Raw genomic sequence first — 21,408 nt, forward strand, 5'->3', positions numbered from 1 at the left:
CTTTTCGTCTCCTGTATCTGGCCTCAGATACAGAATCTGCTTTTGATGTTGGATGCTGTCTTGTCAAAGGGTTTCAGCCCCGGGGCAAGTTCGCTATGTATTCGGTGTGACCAAAGAAAATGAAAGCAGAACGTTCTTGGGGTGAAAGGGTTATACCCAACTTTATTTCCAGGTGGCAGGTCAGTCCCTGAAATCCCTTTCACTCAGAGCAAGTCTGCATACAGCAAGCCAGTCTCTGCCTCTGGGCCCCTCTGTCCGCACAGCTGTCCCGCACAGCCATTCTCCGGGCCTCTATGCACAGTTGTCCTGCACAGCCATCCTCTGGGCCTCTGTCCTTGGCGCTGCCCATTCCAACCTTGCAGCCCTGCCACCATGTCGTGCCCAGAGCACTGGGCAGAGCTCTTTTTATAGAGTCAACAGCCATGTATTGCCCGCAGGTGTGCAGTGAGCTAGTCAACCAGGGCCAGGTGAGAATCCTGGCCACAGGAACTCTCATTTTATCCACAAATGTCTTCCTGATATTGTGGCTGAGGAATAATCCTTTTTTCCCCCTTTTCCTGCCTAGCATCTGACTCTCTGGGTCTCAGCTCACAGTGTCACAAATATCCATGTTGGCCCCTGGACATTCTTTGTCTCATTTACCCTCATTTTTCCCATTACAAAAACTTCTACTCTTTATTTCCTTAACTAACATTTTCTGTCACCATTTGTTAATCCACATGTTTCCAAATTACCCCACTGGAGTGACTCCATTAGAAGAGAAATAGTTCCTACTTATGATGAGGTACGAGAATTGTTGACTCTTACCCAGTGCTACATTGGTACTAGGTACACTGAAGTGTTTATCATGCATTTGCATTGAATCCCTATATCCATCCAGAGATGATTTTATATAAGTATATATACACACACACATATCAAATATATCACAAATGAGGAAGCTGAGGCTTAGAGAGGTAAAGCAATTTACCCAAAGTTAGAAAGTAAAAGTAAATAAGAGGATCCAGGCAATAAGATGCCAGAGTCCCAAGCTCTTGGCCTCTGTTGAAATCCCAACTGATGATGGAATGTAAGAATATAATTTGGTTCCTGCCCTCAAAGAACTTTAAATTTTGTTAGTAGTAGATCGGGATTTATATACACAACACGAGTTAAAATAAAATCAAGAACCAATCTTTGTGGTATTGGGTTTGGTACCTTTGATTGGTTTCCTCTACAAGATGTAGATAATAATAACAACCTCAAGTGGTTTGCGGATGATTAACTGAGTTAAGCACCCGAAGCGCTTAAAACTGTGCCTATTACGTAGTAAGAGTTCAATAAATGTTAACTATCATAATTTTTAAAGGAGGACTACTGGAGTGGGGAGAGAACACTGGAGAGTTGGGAAGCCGGGTGTGAGCCCTGGGCCTTTGCACCTAAATCTCGAGCCTCGGTTTCCCCGTCTGTAAAACTTGGTGGCTGGAGCGGAACAAGTCGGAGACCAACAGCATTGCGCGGCGTCAGGGACCAAGGGGCGGCGGGGCAGAAAGGTTAGCGACGAGACCGGGGGCGGCCGTGAGAGCGCAGCGCCCGAAAGGCCCCGCCCCCTCCTGGCCGCGCCCGGGAGGCCCTGGCCCCAGACGCCCGCAAGCAGTTCCGGTGCTAGAACGCTTCCCTGCCTCGTTCCCCCGGAAGTGCTTTCCCAAGGTTCGGGCCGGAGAGAGGCCTTGTAGGCGCAGCCGCCGAGGCCGTCGGCGCCAAGTAGGGTCTCCCACCCGGGTCAAAGCTGGGGGTCCACGCCCTGCCCCCTCCCAGCACACGGGCCGACGGTGAGTAGCCGGGGAAGCGGACCGGGTCGGCCGCGGGCCGCGTCGGGGCTGGCGCTCTCGGGCCCCCGCTGCCCACTCGGGGATGCGGGCTCGGCTGTCGGGGTTTGGGGAAAGGGGTTGTCGACCGCGGAGCCCTTCGCCGAGCCCGACCGGCGGGGAGGAGCGGGCGGCGGGGCCATGGGGTGGGCGGGGCGGAGCCGGGATGGGGCTCTCGCTCGGAGCTGCTGTTGCTCTTGGGACTCAAGAGGGGGGCTGGGCTGGGCCTCGGTTCCTCTGTCCCCCTCATTTCTGCTCCCCCAGAATCTTAGCTCTGCTTCCCGGATTTGGTTTCCTGTGTCCATCCATGGGACACCAGACTCAGTCTTGGGTCCCAGTTCCTGACTTTCGCGTCCTGTAGGTCTGTCCCGGGCCTCAATAATTAGTCCAGGTTCCAGGGGTGTCGTCTCCTGAAGTACGAGGGCGGGGCGATATGAGTAGATACAGAGGTTCTCTTGCAAATCTTTTCATCCAGACCCGATTAGGGACTGCCTGGGATCGATTTGGGAGTGCGCTTGGGAGTGGTTCTGGATACGGAGGTCCGTGTGGTACCAGCGAGACTCTCAGGATCGTTATTCACTGGAGAACTTGCTCAAGCTGTTGTTGAAGTCACTTCTTAACAAAACAAGTTGCTTGAGGAAAATATGTAGTTAAGTTCCTTTACTTTCCTGCAGACATTTAAAAAAATACTGTTCTCTAATTTGCATTCTTAATTCTTGTGGTTCTCTGAAGTCACAGTTGAATCATGAGTTCAGTCTACAGTTGTTGCACGAATTGATTGCAGAGGGTTGGAAGAATGCCACTTTTTCCCGAAGTTTGTATATACTTTCCTATTTGGAACTGTCATTCTCCTTAACTTTTAAAGAAGAATTGTTCTTGGTAACTCCAAAGAGGCTGCAGAAGTTCACACAGGTGGGCAGAGATGTTTTATGTTGTCTTTTTTAACTTATATTTTGAGGTGTTTACCTCGGGTAAATTGAGAATTTTCTAGAGGAAAAAGTGATGTAGGTAGTTATTTTTTAGTATGCAAATTTTAGGTAATTAAATGCTGAAATGTTTGTCGGGTTCTCCATATTAATAGTGATTTTAAAGTTGTCATAAGGGAAGGCAGTTGCTGCAGCTTGTGACTGTCTGTAGATGACCAGTGTTTTTGCAGTGTAAAGTGTACACAAATCACCTTTGTGAGACCAGTGACACTTTCCTGCACTTCTCTTGTGCTTTTATGAGGACTTTCACTGTAGGTTTTGGGTACTTACCTCATTCCCTCCCCTCCCATCACTGGAAGGGGAGGTAACACCATGAACTAGGGAAAATAGACTGAAATGACAAGTTCAGTGAGATCTCCTATGTAAGAGAAAATTTCTTTCAAGGATATTAATTCCAAGGTATCAATTAATCTTAAACAGGCAAAGGGTGGATGATTTTTAAAGCCCCTGGAAAAAACTTTGGAGGGGTTATTAGTTTCCTGGCCTTTAGATTTAGATAGAAACTGCAAATTCTTAGTCATTTGAAGTGCTTATTTGTTTAGAGAATACAGTTGGAATATTGGAATTGAGAGAATCTGGAGAAGGAGTCAGGGTAGATAATGGTTAAGGATTTGTACTCAAGGTACAACGTACTATGTTTTGTTGGGAAATATTTCAAGAATTATTTCCAGAGAAGAAAAAGGCTATTGGGAAAATCAGCTACCCCTAGGCATTGCATATTTTATTGTTCAAATCAGTTCAGTAGATACTGAATATTTGCATTGTGAATTTGTGAATTTTATTATAAAATGTATTTTGTCATAAATTTGTAAATTGTATTATATCATTCAAGTCAGTTAAACAGACACTGAACATGTGCTATGTTAGGCATCAAGGTATGTTAAGTAACCATGTAGGAACAAATAAAGAGTCCACTATAACAACCAAGATTTGTGTTTTGACAATAATTTTCTAAGGTGTGTCAGTCACATCATGAAGACATGAATCGTATTGTTTAGGCATATTGAAAATTTTTTTTCTAATTGGAGGTAAGTATTGTGTGCTTTATGAAAAGCACTTTAGGCATTATAGGATACAAAGAGTAAGTCTTTGGTCTGTAAGAATTTGAAATCTAGAAGGGGATTAAGGTATTTGCATAAAAATTTACAACGTAAATATATGTAAATACTACCTGAGTGGTTTGACCTACAGTTTGGAGTTGTAGAAAGGAAAATGGGTTCATTTTTAGCTGGAATAACAGACAATGGTGGAGGTATAGTACTACGAGGATAGCTCTGAAGTTGTTACTTATTGAACACTTAGCTAGCACCACGCCCTATGCTAGTTGCTTTACATGCATTTTCTAAGCTTCACAATAATATATAAGCATCTTAGTGAGGACACTGATGCCCAAATAAGTAACTTGCCTAGACTATGTAGCTAGCAGGTAACTGAGCCCCCATTTGAATCCAGATCTGCCTATTGCTGAAGCCTGTCCATTTACACTATATTATGCTAACTCCCAATAAATTGGTAACATGAGTTCAGCATTGCAGAGGGCAAGACTTTTCTAAGACAAAAATTTAGGAAATGGGAGTAGATGGATGAAGGAGGCTTTTCAAATGAAGGGAACGATGTGAGCACAAGTGTGGAGGTGGGTAAATTCATTGTATACTCAGAGAAAGTTAGTGAACCAGATTACCTAGAATATAGTGTTCATTTTTTGGGAATAAGAGATGAGGTTTGAAATGTAAATTGGGGCTGGATTGTGGGACATATTTAAATGCTGTACTCAGGAGTTCCACATTTGGTAGGTAATGAGAAACTAATAGTGTGGTTTATGGAATGATTTGTTGCAGAAAGCTGACTTTCAGTGTAGTATAAATACTTCGTTAGGGTAATGGCGTTGGGGTGGGGTAGGCGGGTGGCTGAGAGGTTGTGGGAGAAGGTTTGGAGGAAGTGGAAGGTGGTTCATTTTGAGTGTGGTGTTGGAGATGGTGGTACTAGGTGCAAAATGGTCTCATTTTGGAATATGTTGAGCTTTTATATACTTCCTAAATACTGGAAATGCCCAGAGGCATTTGGAAATGGGGGTTTGTAGTTCATGAGAGAGGTCAATGGTAGGAATACATTTAACATGAATCTAGAGAATAATATAAATAGATGTACCAGTTGAATCTAAGGAGATAAAAGAGCCAAAGGAAAGTTGAGAGGGGAAAGAAAAAACAACCATTTGTTTTAAATGGCATCTGTTTGAACAGAAGAAAAAGACATTAAATAGGTAATTTTATATAGTGGATAAAAAATTTGATAGTGTATGTACTGCTGCTCCCTCACACTGCAGATTCAGATAGAGTACAAATAATCTGATCTTTGAAAACCCAATGGGGAAATACAGTTTTCTTGCCATTGCTAGCACGAATACTGTGCTGTTGTTACCCTGTTTCAGGGAGGACAGACTATTTCAGACTCTGGTCCAGAGTGTCAGACTGATTACTTAAGGACTGTTTGGTTGTTCCATTTGGACATTTGCTGGCAAGTGAAATGTGAGGATTTGGAAGCAGATCTCTGATACAGTATTCTGTTGTATGGATGACTTTCAACTTTGGTATCAATATCAGGAACCTTTAAATATTCAAAGATAATTTTTGTGCCTCCTATTAGTACTGTCTGCTAATAGTGCCTTTCAATTTATTTATGAAAGTATTGCATATTTTTAAATCACATATTAAAAAGTATTTAATTACATATTTTTCTTCCAGCTCTCTTTTATAAGTACTTTTGGTTCACATGAGTAGTTTTGTCTCTATTATTCTGACTGTCAGAGAAGGATAGTATGATCAGATACTTTTATCCATCACAGAATGATACATACATAAAAACTATGTATTTTAATTTTGAAACTAAGAACTATGGATTTATAGAATTCTATGTGGTTTTTCTGTTTAGGTATTTAATAGGGGGAACTGGTTGGTGTATTAATGTGTAAAAGATTGTAGTAGTTTGCAGAAGGAGGCTTAAGAGTTCTAACTTCCTGAGGACAGGTTTACTGTTTTTAGGCTAAGTTACCATGGAAGTGTTTATTTCCTTATTGAGAACTAATACATTGCTTTTGTCTTTCAGGAATATGTTTCTCACTATATTACAGGCACTTGGAAATGTCCTGAGTTCTGAGTCAGTGCTGCTGGAGGGAGGGAGTGGTGTGCTTTGTCTGGACTGGTTGACTTAGGTGCAGTCAGCCTGGTATTAATGAAGCAAAGGTCAGGAGTTCCATTTAGCTTCAGTCTGAGTGATGGCCAGTGAGTACATCTCTCACTCCCACCAGCTGTCTTGGAGATTCCTCGGTTGTCATTGGTCACAAAGGTGACTGGATTTGTGTGGATCTTTATACTACTGAAAGAATATTAGAGGAAACTTAGCATAATGGTTAGGAACCCTGATCTGGAATTAGACAGTCTTGTGTCAGAATTCTTGGTCTGTGACCTTGGGAGAGTCCCTAAACCCCTCCAAGCCTCTGTTTCCTCAATATTGAGTAGGTTAATATTTGGTTTGGGCATGTCCTGCTGTTGCTTTCTTTTTCCAAGTAGGAGTCAGCTGCTTAGACCTGTGGTTCCCAAATGCCAGACTATGGAGTGGTGTCTGTGACAGATTTTTCACTTGTCTGAAGTGAAATGACAATGAATTAGCTTTTCATAAACTAAATGTATTGAATTTAAAATAATTTTTTTTCTAAAATTATCTTTTACCATTTTTAGTATAAGTATATTAGTTCATTTAGGAAATAATGATGATGGTAACTGGTAGTTATTTTCTTTTTAAATGTCCTTGGCAAAAATTTAAAGTTGCCAACTCTGTGCTTATCAGCCCCTTTTTTTTTTTTAAGATATGGTTATGTGAAATCTGAAAATCTTGGCTTAAACAGAACCAGGGGATTGGTGGACAGCACTTATTTATGCATATTCAGGTTAGGCTTGGAGTACATTATACTCTTCTGTTACACTGCAGGGATTGTATTGTGATTCTTACCATCACTGAATTAAATTTTGCCAAGTTTTATGTTAATACTTACAGCACATTTCAAGGGACAGTTGAGATTATTTTCAGTTCAAATAAGTTGCTCCAGATTATTTAAGGCTCTGTTTCTCAACCAGAGTCCCAGGAGGAAACTGACTATCTGTGGGACCTGCTCAGGGTGCTGCTTAAGTCATTACTCTGTTGACTAGCCAACAAGATAAATAATTTGCCTTTGACATAGTGAAGTAGTAGCAGTTGGCTTTCCTTTTCACCTCTTCTGAAGGAAAGATCTTTGAAGCTAGATTGAGAAAAGCTTTTTTATTTAATATAGCAAGTAAACCTTGTGCAAATAACAGTATTCAAAATGCTTTCTAGAGAAAGAGGAGGTCAGTACTTTGCATAATGAGTTATGTAAGTGGAGCCACAATAGTCCTCCTGGGGACACGAACCAATTATTAGCATACGTGCTTATTGACATTGCCCTCAGTTGTCTGGATGAGAAGCTTGACGCCTTGGTTCACTTAGAGGTGGTGGTGGGCGGTGGGGGTGGAACTTAATGGTGCAAACCTAGCCTACGTGACTGTTAAATTAAGGCTTAACATTTGGGGTTCTTTTGAGTGTTTTTGGTAAGATAATTTAAAAAATTGAAAGTGCTGTAGAAGTACTTAATATATGTTAGAATGCCTAAAGCAAAATGTTCAGCTTCAGTTGAAATAGCTTAGGCCCTCTGTCTTTTAAAGAAAACTGGAGGTTTGCTGCTTTCAATGTTAGGGATGTTATTGCTTTGTAGAGTTGTGTATTATTCTCTTTGGTAAATAAAAAAACTTGGAATTCATTTATTTGAATAGAGCTTAAATTTTTCCTCCAAAGTACTTCTAATGACAGAAATGAATGGTATGCTCAGAAGTCTAGAGATGTAGCCCAGCGTCCTGCTATCAGTAGACAATTTGATGATGCCCTACAGGCATCATGAAAAAAAAAAAGTACAGATTTTATTTTTAAAAATTCATATAAATTTTGTGTTTGCTATTTTATATCTGTGTAAACAGTGTTCTAAACACTGTCAGCTAAAATTGGTGCTCCCTAGAAAGGGTGGTATATTCATCCTGTGGGTTTTTATATCCCAACAACATGGCTTGTATTACAGTTTAGTAACACTGTGCTTAACTATTTAATCTTTGTTCATTAAAAAAAAATCTTGTGTTATTATGGTTTTTGGTGGGACATAAGGGATGGTGACCAATTCCTGACACTTTCTATATATTTTTTATTTTGGTATCATTAATATACAATTACATGAGCAACATTGTGGTTATTAGAGTCCCCCCATTATCAAGTCCCCATCACATACCCCATTACAGTCAGTGCCCATCAGCGTAGTAAGATGCTATAGTCACTACTTGTCTTCTCTGTGCTGTACTGCCTTCCCCATGCCCCCCACCACGTTATGTGTACCAATCATAATGCCCCTTTTCCCCCTTATTCCTTCACCTTCCCCCCCCCCACCCCCAGTCCCTTTCCCTTTGGTAACTGTTAGTCCATTCTTGGGTTCTGTGAGTCTGCTGCTGTTTTGTTCCTTCAGTTTTTGCTTTTTTCTTATACTCCACATATGAGTGAAATAATTTGATACTTGTCTTTCTCCACCTGGCTTATTTCACTGAGCATAATACCTTCTAGCTCCATCCATGTTGTTGCAAATGGTAGGATTTGTTTTCTTCTTATGGCTGAATAATATTCCATTGTGTATATGTACCACATCTTCTTTATCCATTCATCTACTACTTTCTGTATATTTTTAACAATCAGCAAAATGTTTTAAATACTACCAAAGAGCTTTAATTTTGTAGAAATAAGATGACCTTAAAAGGACATTGAATCAATTTTAAGATATTGTTTTATATTTAAGATACTCAATATCAGTATATTTTTAGTGTTATAGGAAAAATGGCAGCACTGTCTGATAGAACTTTCTGCAATGGTGGAAATGGTCTGTATTTGCTATTCAATATAATGATCCTTATATGACTACTGAGCACTTAACATGTGTCTAGTATTACAGAGGAACTAAATCTTAAATTTTATTTAATTTTAATTAGTTAAATGTGAATAGCCACTTCTGGCTGTTGGCTGCTGTATTAGATTGCAGCTCTGCAGGGCAAGGAATAGGGAGAAGAGAGGTTGGAAATCTTCATTCCACCTCTCAGCTCAGTTGTAGGCAGAGATTAGGGTTTGGTAAGTGTTTGTTGAATGAAAGAGTGAATCTTTCTTTGTTTCAATTTTAAAGACTAAGGTTTGTGACATATTCTAGATTTTTAGGGAGTGGTCACTTTTTTTCTTCTGTGTTGATTAAAAAAATTTTTTTTATTATAAAGGCATAATAAATGTACAGTTTATGTAATTATAGAATGAACTACCATGTACCACTAACTGGCTTGAAAAATAGAACACTGCCTGCATCTTTGAAGCTCCTTTTACTCTTCACCATTTGTGTTCTCTGACATACTTCCTAAGAAACCGCCATCTGAATTTTGTGTTAATTGTTCTCTTACTCTTCTTTTACTTTTAATGAATGTATTATAAGAAAAATTCTATTTCCTTCTCTATTCAAGTTTGGAAGTTCAACTCTATGTAGTTTTCCTTTATTTTAGTTCTCCCTGACTCCCAACAAATTAGATATTATTATTGTTTTAAATACTTGTTTGATTTGCCTGTTTATTTTCAAAGGGCCTTTGCTCATCATTCCCTTGTACTTCTTGCCCTCCTGTCAGGGATCTGAGATCAGTTTTTCTCTGCCTGAAATAATATGGTTTAGTTTTCTGTAGTGAGGGTCTGTTGTTGGAAAACTTTTTGTTTGAAAATATCTTTATCTTAGTCTCATTTCTGAAGGTGGTTTTTCTGAGGTGTGCATTCTTTGCTAGCAGTTTTTTATTTCTTTATTAATAGATTTTGTTCCGTTCTCTTCTGGCTTTAAATGCTGTTGAAAAATTTGTAATCCATGTAATTGTCATTCCTTTATAGGTATCTGTTGTTTCATTATTTATTTGCTAGTTTTAGAATCTTTTCTTTGACCTTGGTGTTCTTTTGCACTTTCATTTTGGTATGTCTACAAGTTGATTTTATTTATCATCCTTGGAATTCACTAAGCCATGGAATCTGAAGATGGATGTCTTTCAACAGTTTTGGAGAACTTCTGGCCATTTTCTCTACTTTATTGTCTATCCTGAACTTGTATTTGAAGTATGTCAGATGTTCTTACTTTGCCCACACCCCAGCAGTGCTTCTTAACGCTTGTTTCATATCTTCCATTTTTTTATCTGTCTGTGTTGTGTTCTGGAAAATTAGTGTCTTTTCTTCTAGTTAGTTAATTTTTGTTTTAGCTGTGTTCAACTAGTTTGCTGAATTATTTTTGATATTTTTCACTTTATTTTAAGTATTATTTCCACTTTTGTTGTAAAATATACATGAATATGATTTGCCATTTTAACTATTGTAAGTTGTACATTAAGTGCATTCACACTATTGTGCAACCATCAACATTGCCCATCACCACAAACTGAAAGCTGTACCCATTAAACAGTAAGTCCTGTTCCTCTACCCAGCCCCTGGCAACAACTATTTTACTTTTTATGTCTATGACTTGAACTATTCACCTCATGTGAGTGGGTCATATGATATTTGTCCTTTGCTGTCTGATTTATTTAACTTAGCATAATGTCTTCAAGATTCATCCATGTTGTAGCATGTTCATTCAGTTTTTTGAAAGTTTGATTTACTGTATTTTTTCATTTGTACAAGTTTCACTTAGTTCCTTTTTAAGACTTCTTTTTTTAGGTAGTCTTATTCTTTTGGTCATGTTCTCAAGATATCTTTTATTTCTTAAAAACCTATTACAAATTTAAGAAACTAGGATGCTAACCTATTATACTTTGTGTCTGATAATTCCAATATCTGACGTCTTTACATATGCTTCTGCTGTTTGTTTGCTGATTCTTGGTGCTCTGCTTTCTTGTCTGTTCTGTAATTTGTAAAGTTCTTTAAGACTTTTTCTGTATTAATTTCGCAGGTTGATTTTTAATACTACTTGAATTGTATAGCTTAGAGCTTATTAAGTAAACTCTGAGGTTAGTATCCTATTAAACTTTGTTTTGAAATAATTTCAAACTTAACAAAAAAGTTGCAAGAATGGCACAGTAGACTCATACATATCCTTTATCCATATTCACCAATTCTTAACATTTTGGCACAGTAGACTCATACATGTCCTTTATCCATATTCACCAATTCTTAACATTTTGACATATTTGTCTTTTGGCATACACACACATTCATGTTTATTTTTGTGAGTCTTTAAAGAGTAGGTTGCATGCCTTTTTTGCCTCTTAATACCTCAGGGTGTCTTTCCTAAGAATAAGGATATTCCCTTATGTAATCACAGTACCATTATCAAATTCCAGAAATATAATAATGATAAATAGTTCAATCAGCATTTTATATTCCAGTTCACACATCTCGTGATCACATATTGTAGCTGGTAACGTATTTTCTTACCATTTCTCTTTAGTCTCGTTTAGTTTGGAAGATTTCCTTTGCCTGCCTTTGTCTTTCCTGCAATTGAAGAATACACGTCAGCTATTATGTAGGAAGTTTTTCAATTTGGGTTTATCTGCTTTGATCTGATTGCCTCATGATTTGAATCAGGTTATTTATTTATCCAGTTAGACCTCTACAAAAGCCATGTGCCCCTCTCAGGATATCACATCTGGATGTACATAATGTTCATTTGCCCCTTGTTAGTTAAATTTTGATGAAGGTGTTGTCTGGTTTATTCACCTTATAGTTACTATTTATTTTCCCTTGCAACTAATAATCACTCTGCAGGAAGGTATCCTAGTGTTTTGTTTTTTTTCTTAATGAAAAACTTAAGTACAGTAATAAGATACCTTACATTTGTATAGTGCTTTCTACTTTGACAAACTTTTTTATATTTCATGATTTTATTTTAATATTCATGACAGGTAGTATCTATTTTACAGTTCTGGAAACTAAGAGCCAGAGACATGTTATTGGAATTCAAATCCTGGTTTACTTAAGAATTTTTTTACAAAGTACAGTGGTTTTTAAGTTACTAGGTAGACTGTAAACTTAGGGCATGGTCTGTGTCTTGTTCACTGTTACATAGTGAGTACCTAGGACTGTGGAATGAATTAGTAATATAGAGGTGAGTTGCTATCTGACTTAAGATTCTTGTAAGGTAGTAGTTATGTTGTAATTGTATTATTTATTTATACATTTTATATTTACATAGGAATATAGACATGAATAAGTATATACATATAATTACATATAAATATAATTGCTGAGAGAATAAAGCTTGTGCAGAAGGGATTTTTGATGCCTTGCATACTTGCAGCTAAATTTTTTCAGATCAGAAAGTTGATGAATTTATACATAGCAAAGAAAATTTGGCTTGCTTTGCTTAACTGAAAGCATTAAGTGATAAAGGTTAGTGAGACAGATTTTCTGGTACTAATTCAGTTCTTTTTCCAGTTGTTAAACAAGTCTTTAAGATTTGGCTGATCAAGATGAAATAACTTAAGGTTTTCCTTAGGTTACTAGGATGTAGTGTTGGTTAATGTAATCTTGTGACTGGTGAATTGGTGTAAGCTGGGCTCTATCCAAATTCACCCCTTTCTGCTTGTACCTTCAACCTTCTAGTTTCAGTTAAAGCTGAGAATAGGGCGTGGTGTTTGAATCTTGGCCAGAACATGAATTTGCCTATTGACTGATTGATTCAGGAAATAGTTATTGGGGGCCAACTAGGTATCAAGAACCATGCTTGTCATTGAGGTTAAAATGGTGAACTAAGAAAGGTGGTGTTGCTGTCCTGAAGCACAATCTAGAGATGATCAACTGTTACACCCTCTGTATTAGTCATTTTGTTTTATTCATTTTGTTATCATTAATCTACAATTGCACGAAGAACATTATGTTTACTAGATTCCTACCTTCACCAGGTCCCCCCCACAAACCCCATTACAGTCACTGTTCATCAGCATAGTAAGATGCTGCAGAATCACTACTTGTTTTCCCTGTGTTGCACATCCCTCCCTATGCCCCCCGCCACAATATACATGCTAATCGTAAGGCCCCCTTTCTTTTTCCCCACCCTTATCCCTCCCTTCCAACCCATCCTCCCCAGGCCCTTTCCCTTTGGTTAACTGTTAGTCCATTTTTTGGTTCTGTGATTCTGCTGCTGTTCTGTTCCTTGAGTTTTTCTTTGTTCTTATACTCCACATATGAGTGAAATCATTTGGTACTTGGCTTTCTCCACCTGGCTTATTTCACTGAGCATAATACCCTCTAGCTCCATCCATGTTGTTGCAAATGGTAGGATTTGTTTTCTTCTTATGGCTGAATAATATTCCATTGTGTATATGTGCCACATCTTCTTTATCCATTCATCTACTGATGGACATTTAGGTTACTTCCATTTTTTGGCTATTGTAAATAGTGCTGCAGTAAACATAGGGGTGTATCCGTCTTTTTCAGACTGGGCTGCTGCATTCTTAGGCTAAATTCCTAGAAGTGGAAATCCTGGGTCAAATGATATTTCTATTTTAAGCATTTTGAGGAACCTCCATACTGCTTTCCACAATGGCTGAACTAATTTACATTCCCAACAACAGTGTAGGAGGGTTCCCCTTTCTCCACAACCTTGCCAACATTTGTTGTTGTTTGTCTTTTGGATGGTGGTGATCCTTACTGGTGTGAGGTGATATCTCATTGTGGTTTTAATTTGCATTTCTCTGATGACAAGCGATGTGGAGCATCTTTCTATGTGTCTGTTGACCATCTGAATTTCTTCTTTAGATAACTGTCTATTCAGCTCCTCTGCCCATTTTTTAATTGGATTATTTGCTTTTTGTTTGTTGAGGTGTGTGTGAGCTCTTTATATATTTAGGGTGTCAACCCTTTATCGGATCTGTCATTTATGAATATATTCTCCCATACTCTAGGGTACCTTTTTGTTCTATTGGTGGTGTCCTTTGCTGTACAGAAGCTTTTCAGCTTGTTGTAGTCCCACTTGTTCATTTTTGCTTTTGTTTCCCTTGCCCAGGGATGTATGTTCATGAAGAAGTTGCTCATGTTTATGTCCATGAGATTTTTGCCTATGTTTTATGTTTTCATGACTTACATTCAGGTCTTTGATCCATTTTGAATTTACTTTTGTGTATGGGGTTAGACAGTGATCCAGTTTCATTCTCTTACATGTAGCTGTCCAGTTTTGCCAGCACCATCTGTTGAAGAGACTGTCATTTCCCCATTGTATGTCCATGGCTCCTTTGTCATATATTAATTGACCATATATGTTTGGGTTAATGTCTGGAGTCTCTATTCTGTTCCACTGGTCTGTGGCTCTGTTCTTGTGCCAGTACCAAACTGTCTTGATTACTATGGCTTTGTAGTAGAGCTTGAAGTTGAGCAAGATCCCTCCTACTTTATTCTTCCTTCTCAGGATTGCTTTGGCTATTCGGGATCTTTGGTGGTTCCATATGAATTTTTGAAATATTTGTTCTAGTTCGTTGAAGAATGCTGTTGGTAATTTGATAGGGATTGCATCAAATCTGTATATTGCTTTGGGCAGGATGGCCATTTTGATGATATTAATTCTTCCTAGCCAAGAGCATGGAATGAGTTTCCATTTGTTAGTGTCCTCTTTAATTTCTCTTAAGAGTGTCTTATAGGTTTCAGGGTATAGGTCTTTCACTTCCTTGGGTAGGTTTATTCCTAAGTATTTTATTCTTTTTAATGCAATTGTGAATGGAATTGTTTTCCTGATTTCTCTTTCTATTAGTTCATTGTTAGTGTATAGGAAAGTCACAGATTTCTGTGTGTTAATTTTGTATCCTGCAACTTTGCTGTATTCCGATATCAGTTCTAGTTTTGGAGTGGAGTCTTCAGGGTTTTTTATGTACAATATCATGTCATCTGCAAATAGTGACAGTTTAACTTCTTCTTTACCAATCTGGATTCCTTGTATTTCTTTGTTTTATCTAATTGCCGTGGCTAGGACCTCCAGTACTATGTTGAATAACAGTGGGGAGAGTGGGCATCCCTGTCTTGTTCCCGATCTCAGAGGAAAAGCTTTTAGCTTCTCACTGTTCAGTATGATGTTGGCTGTGGGTTTATCATATATGGCCTTTATTATGTTGAGGTACTTGCCCTCTATACCCATTTTGTTGAGAGTTTTTATCATGAATGGATGTTGAATTTTGTCGAATGCTTTTTCAGCATCTATGGAGATGATCATGTGGTTTTTGTCCTTCTTTTTGTTGATGTGGTGGATAATGTTGATGGATTTTCAAATGTTGTACCATCCTTGCATCCCTGGGATGAATCCCACTTGGTCATGGTGTATGATCCTTTTGATGTATTCTTTTTTTTGTTATCATTAATCTACAATTACATGAAGAACATTATGTTTACTAGGCTCCCCCCTTCACATACCCCTTCACAGTCTCTGTCCATCAGCATAGTAAGATGCTGTAAAATCACTACTTGTCTTCTCTGTGTTGCACAGCCCTCCCCGTGCCCCCCTACCTGCCGCACTATACATGCTAACCTTTTGATATATTTTTGAATTTGGTTTGCTAATATTTTGTTGAGTATCTTTGCATCTATGTTCATCAGGGATTTTGGTCTGTAATTTTCTTTTTTGGTGGTGTTTGCCTGGTTTTGGTATTAGGGTGATATTGTCTTCATAGAATGAGTTTAGTAGTATTCCCTCTGCTTCTATTTTTTGGAAAACTTTAAGGAGAATGGGAATTATATCTTCTCTGTATGTCTGATAAAATTCCGAGGTAAATCCATCTGGCCTGGGGATTTTGTTCTTGGGTAGGTTTTTGATTACCACTTCAATTTCTTTGCTGGTAATTGGTTTGTTTAGATTTTGTGTTTCTTCTTTGGTCTGTCTTGGAAGGTTATATTTTTCTAGGAAGTTGTCCATTTCTTCTAGTTTTTCCAGCTTGTTAGCATATAGGTTTTCACAGTAGTCTCTGATAATTCTTTGTATTTCTGTGGGATCCGTCGTGATGTTTCCTTTCTCATTTCTTATTGTGTTGATTTGTGCTGATTCTCTTTTTCTCTTAGTAAGTCTGGCTAGAGGCTTATCTATTTTGTTTATTTTCTCAAAGAATCAGCTCTTGGTTTCATTGATTTTTGCTATTGTTTTATTCTTCTCAATTTTATTTATTTATTCTCTGATCTTTATTATGTCACTCCTTCTGAAGTCTCCTAAAATGAATGCATTGCATTCTATTTCCTCCTTTAGTTCTGTTAGTATTTGTTTCACATATACTGGTGCTCCTGTGTTGGGTGCATATATATTTATAATGGTTATATCATCTTGTTGGACTGAGCCCTTTATCATTATGTAATGTCCTTCTTTATCTCTTGTTACTTTCTTTGTTTTTAAGTCTATTTTGTCTGATACTAGTACTGCAGCACCTGGTTTTTTCTCCCTGTTGGTTGTATGAAATATCTTTTTTCATTCCTTGACTTTTAGTATATGCATGTTTTTGGGTTTGAGGTGAGTCTCTTGTAAGCACCATATAGATGGGTCTTGTTTTTTTATCCATTCAGTGACTCTATGTCTTTTGATTGGTGCATTCAGTCCATTTACATTTAGGGTGATTATTGATATTTATGTACTTATTGCCATTTCAGGCTTTAGATTCGTGGGTATCAAAGGTTCCAGGTTACTTTCCTTACTATCTAAGACTCTAACTTAACTCACTTAGTATGCTGTTACAAACACAGTCTAAAGGTTCTTTTCTGTTTCTCCTCCTTTTTCTTCCTCCTCCATTCTTTATATATTAGATATCATATTCTGTACTTTTTGTCTATCCCCTTGATTGACTTTGGGGATAGTTAATTTACTTTTGCATTATTTAGTAATTAGCTCTTCTATTTTCCTTACTGTGGTTTTATTGCCTCTGGTGACAGCTATTCAACCTTAGGAACACTTCCATCTAGAGCAGTCCCTCCAAAATAGACTGTAGAGTAGGTTTCTGGGAGGTAAATTCTCTCAGCTTTTGCTTATCTGGAAATTGTTTAATCCCTCCTTCAAATTTAAATGATAATCTTGCCGGATAAAGTAATCTTGGTTCCAGGCCCTTCTGCTTCATAGTATTAAATACATCATGCCACTCCCTTCTGGCCTGTAAGGTTTCTGCTGAGAAGTCTTCTGATGTTAGCCTGATGGACTTTCCTTTGTATGTGATTTTATTTCTGCCTCTGGCTGCTTTTAACAGTCTGTCCTTATCGTTCATCTTTTCCATTTTAATTACTATGTGTCTTGATGTTGTCTTCCTTGGGTCCCTTGTGTTGGGAGATCTGTGGATCTCCATGGCCTGAGAGACTATCTCCTTCCCCAGATTGGGGAAGTTTTCAGCAACTACCTCCTCCAAGACACTTTCTATCCCTTTCTCTCCCTTCTTCTTCTTCTGGTATCCCTATAAAGTGAATATTGTTCCATTTGGATTGGGCACACAGTTCTCTCAATATTCTTTCATTCTTAGAGATTCTTTTTTCTCTCTGTGCCTCAGCTTCTTTTTATTCCTCTTCTCTAGTTTCTATTTCATTTATTGTCTCCTCCACTGTATCCAACCTGCTTTTAATACCCTCCATCGTGTTCTTTAACGATTGGATCTCTGACCTGAATTCATTCCTGAGTTCTTGGATGTCTTTCTGTACCTCCATTAGCATGTTGATGATTTTTATTTTGAACTCCCTTTCGGAAAGAGTCACGAGATCCAAATCATTTAAATATTTCTCGGGAGTTGTGTTAATAATTTAACTCTTTACCACGTTTCTTTGGCGTTTCATATTTGTATATGGTACCTTCTAGTGTCCAGAAGCTCTATTCTGGAGCTGCTCAGCCCCTGAAGCAATGTCGGGGGTCACAGTGGAGCGGTACTTGGGGTAGGAAAGAGCTGTTCCCTGCCTCCTGGCTCTTGTGCCTGTTTCCACTGCCTGAACCAGTGGGCCAAGCACACAGATACAAGCTTCTGTCTCGGAGCAGCTGGGTATGGATCCCTGTTTTCCACAAGCGGCTGCAATCCCAGTCTCCCCAGTAACTCCCCCGTCCCAGCTTTCCAACCCCATAATCAGAAGAGTATGATGAAAGCACCATGAAATGTAGGTTTGTGCCAGGAACGCAGATCTCTGGAGCTAGGTATTCAGCAGTCCCAGGCCTTCCACTCCCTCCCTGCTTCGTTTCTCTTCCTACCGCTGGTGAGCTGTGGTGGGGAAGGGGCTCGGTTCCTGCCTGACCACAGCTCTGGTACATTACCCCGTTCGGTGATGTCTGCTCTTTTCTCCAGGTGTGTGCAGTCTGGCACCGTCCTCTTTCCTGTTCCTCTCTCAGGATTCGTTGCGCCAACTATATTTTCTAATTGTATCCAGTTTTAGGAGGAAGCCTCTGTCTCCCTCCTCTCATGCCGCCATCTTTAATCCTTCCCTGAAACTCTGTATTAGTCATTTATATATTTAAGTTGAATATGTGTAAGAAAATCTTATTTATATCTGTTGAAATTTTTCTGGCATGGGAGAAAATTCTGAAGGTGATTTCATAATGCATTATGTCAGTACAGGGTTCGAGATTCAAAGCTATTCAGTTAAGCATATTCTGAAAATTGATATTTTCATTTAAGTTGAAGCTTTTTTTTTTGAAGACTGGTGCAAGAAAATTATGTTCAGTCTAAGAACTGCTATTTGTCTCCTGTGAGGTTTTGTGAAGTATGTAAATAGTACACTGTAGTGCCTTGGAAGTTACATATTAACCTGCCTCATTTTACATTCCCTTATCTGCCTGCCCCTCAAAAAAAAGCTCAGTCTTGAGATAAAAGTGCATATTTCTTTCAACTTTTATTCTGAGGTAGAGACTGAGGAAGTTGTAAAAATAGCAGGGTTCTATAAACTCTCCACTCAGTTTCCCCAATAGTGGTATCTTACATAGCTGCCATACAGTGTGAAAACTCGGAGGCTGATTGATATTGGTACATTACTGTTACCTCAACTACAGACTGTGTGCAGATTTCACCATTTTTTTAAAACCTGCATTTGTGTGTGTGCGTGTGTGTGTAGTTCTTTGCAGTTTTGTCCCATGTTAGTTTTGTGCAGCCACTACCACAGTCAAGATACAAAGTTGTTCCATCATCACAAAAGAACTCGTTAGTGCTGCCTCTGTGTATTAACCCCCAACCCATTTTGTCATCTTGAGAGCTGTGTGAATGAAATCTTAGAGTACTTAACCTCTTGAGATGCATGTTTTAAAAATATAATTTGTTTTCATTCTAATAAGTCACATTTCAGAAAGGTTAAATAATAGAAAAACATGAATCTGTCACTCTAATACAGTCATCATTTTGGAGTTTTTTACAGCTTTTTCATGTGATGTTTTATATCATAGTATATGCTCAGTTTCATTTGCTTCTTTATTTTTTAATTGAATTCTAGTTGATATTCAGTATTCGTTTCAAGTATACAACATAATGATTTGACATTATTAAGTGCTTACCCCAATTAGTTGTTTGCTGCCTTTTTTAGAACAATGTACTATTTTCTGTGTCACTATCATACTTAATTTTTGCTATTTTCAGGAATGTTGCAGAAAACACCTTTGGGCATATAGATTTCTTCATATTTTTAGCTATTTCCTCAGGGCAGATTTCCAGATGTGTGGTATTGAGCCAGAGGATATGAGGGTTTACTAGTCTTGAAACATTAGGTCAAATTGCTTCTCAAGGGATGGTATTATCAGTATTCTTTTACTGTGTCCTTATTAGATCAGAAATTAGTGTTATTTCCCCTCCTTACTTAATGGGTGAAAAAAATACTTCATTGTTCTAATTTTAGAGTGCACTTTTTTATGTAACAGTTTTTCCATAAAGAGTAAAATTGATTATAATGTCAAAATGACATGGACTTTTAAAAATATGATTTTGCTTTTAAGTAATTTGGAAAAGCATTTTAATATCTGTTCCAGTGTTCAGTGGTTCTTAGCAAAAGGTTGAATCACCAGATTCTTCTCTATCTTTTCTGTAACTTTTTAGCTTCCAGGTTTGTTAAAACTTGCAAAATGATTGCCATTTTGTTCACTGCTTCTTTCTGATCTGTGACTTCATCTCATGGTTACTCTCCTCCATTGGATCCTTGACCTTTTCCCCTGTCCCCTCTTCAGAGAGCTGCTGCTCCCTCCACAGGTGCCACACCAGCACGTCAGTTGTCAGCTTTAAGTGCCAGGTTGTGCTGTCATTGTCAGTGTGTTACCGTACAGTCATCCTTAAGGCTCTGGATAACTCTGGGAGACTAGCAACACTCTGGAGTATTGGGTGGCTTTACTTTTTTAATGTCCACTGCACAGGTTCTATGGCTAATATTGTGTGGAGTATGTATAATAATGTACATGAAAGGGAGAAACAACAGAGTAACAAGGAAATTGTGCACCTTTTCCTTTTTTGTGTGTTTTGGAAGATAGTAGTACTATATTCTTAGAACAGTAGACCATTAGGGTAATAACAGACTCGTGAAATTAAAACAGATGTTTTTAATTGAATGTTATTAAGAGCCAGGCACTGTGCCTTAGTACTTTTATTTAGTCTTCCCAATATTCCTATAAATTTTTGAGGTAGCTATATAAGAAGATCTTATGTGATGTTGAATAAATAACTGAAAAGGTTGGTTAGCAGGAAGTCATTAAAAAAGATACGTATTTTCTGTTTTAACTCAAATATGCATTCCTTCATCATTTTTTCCAGTAGAACATCAAGGTTTTTCTCTGTGGCTGGGTCCTTTGATTATAGTTCTGAAATGCCTTTTTAGCATAATCCACACCCGTGAGATGTTACTGATTAAGTAGCCTAATAGTATCTCTTGTTTCTAAAAGGAGAATTTAAAGGCACTTGTGGTGTATTATATAAAATCCTTCTATGCTTCTATGCTATTTTCACTATTATTTTATATATATATATGTTTTATATATATATATAATTCCATAAAACTTGAAAAAATATCCTTTGAATTTTTAAATCATTTATTATTATTATTTTTTATTTTGGTATATTTAATCTACAATTACATGAGGAACATTATGATTACTAGACTCCCCCCATAACCAAGTCCCCCCCACAGCCCCCATTACAGTCACTGTCCGTCAGCGTAGGAAGATGCTGTAGAATCACTACTTGTCTTCTCTGTGTTGCGTAGCCCTCAACGTGCCCCCGCCCCCCACATTATACATGCTATTCGTAATGTCCCCTTTCTCCCCCACCTTATCCCTCCCTTCCCATCCATCCTCCCCAGTCCCTTCCCTTTAGTAACTGTTATTCCATTCTTGGGTTCCGTATTTCTGCTGTTGTTCTGTTCCTTCAGTTTTTTCTTTGTTCTTATACTCCACATATGAGTGAAATCATTTGATACTTGTCTTTCTCTGCCTGTCTTACTTCACTGAGCATAATACCCTCTTGCTCCATCCATGTTGTTGCAAATGGGAGGATTTGTTTCCTTCTTATGGCTGAATA

General features: G+C 38.2%; 1 protein-coding gene across 3 annotated transcripts in view; it reads left to right on the plus strand.

Moving 5' to 3' along the window:
- Positions 1-1,667: 1,667 nt before the first annotated feature.
- Positions 1,668-21,408, plus strand: part of FRS2 (fibroblast growth factor receptor substrate 2) — a 162,260-nt gene continuing 142,519 nt past the window's right edge. For 2 of the 3 annotated variants that reach the window (XM_036920951.2, XM_057486858.1), the window contains exon 1: positions 1,668-1,811. The gene's annotated coding sequence lies outside the window, so the exon portion shown is untranslated. The remainder of the gene's footprint in view (positions 1,812-21,408) is intronic. The other variant, XM_057486860.1, reaches the window with a different exon arrangement.

Source organism: Manis pentadactyla, chromosome 10, assembly GCF_030020395.1.
Source record: "Manis pentadactyla isolate mManPen7 chromosome 10, mManPen7.hap1, whole genome shotgun sequence".
NCBI lineage: Eukaryota > Metazoa > Chordata > Mammalia > Pholidota > Manidae > Manis > Manis pentadactyla.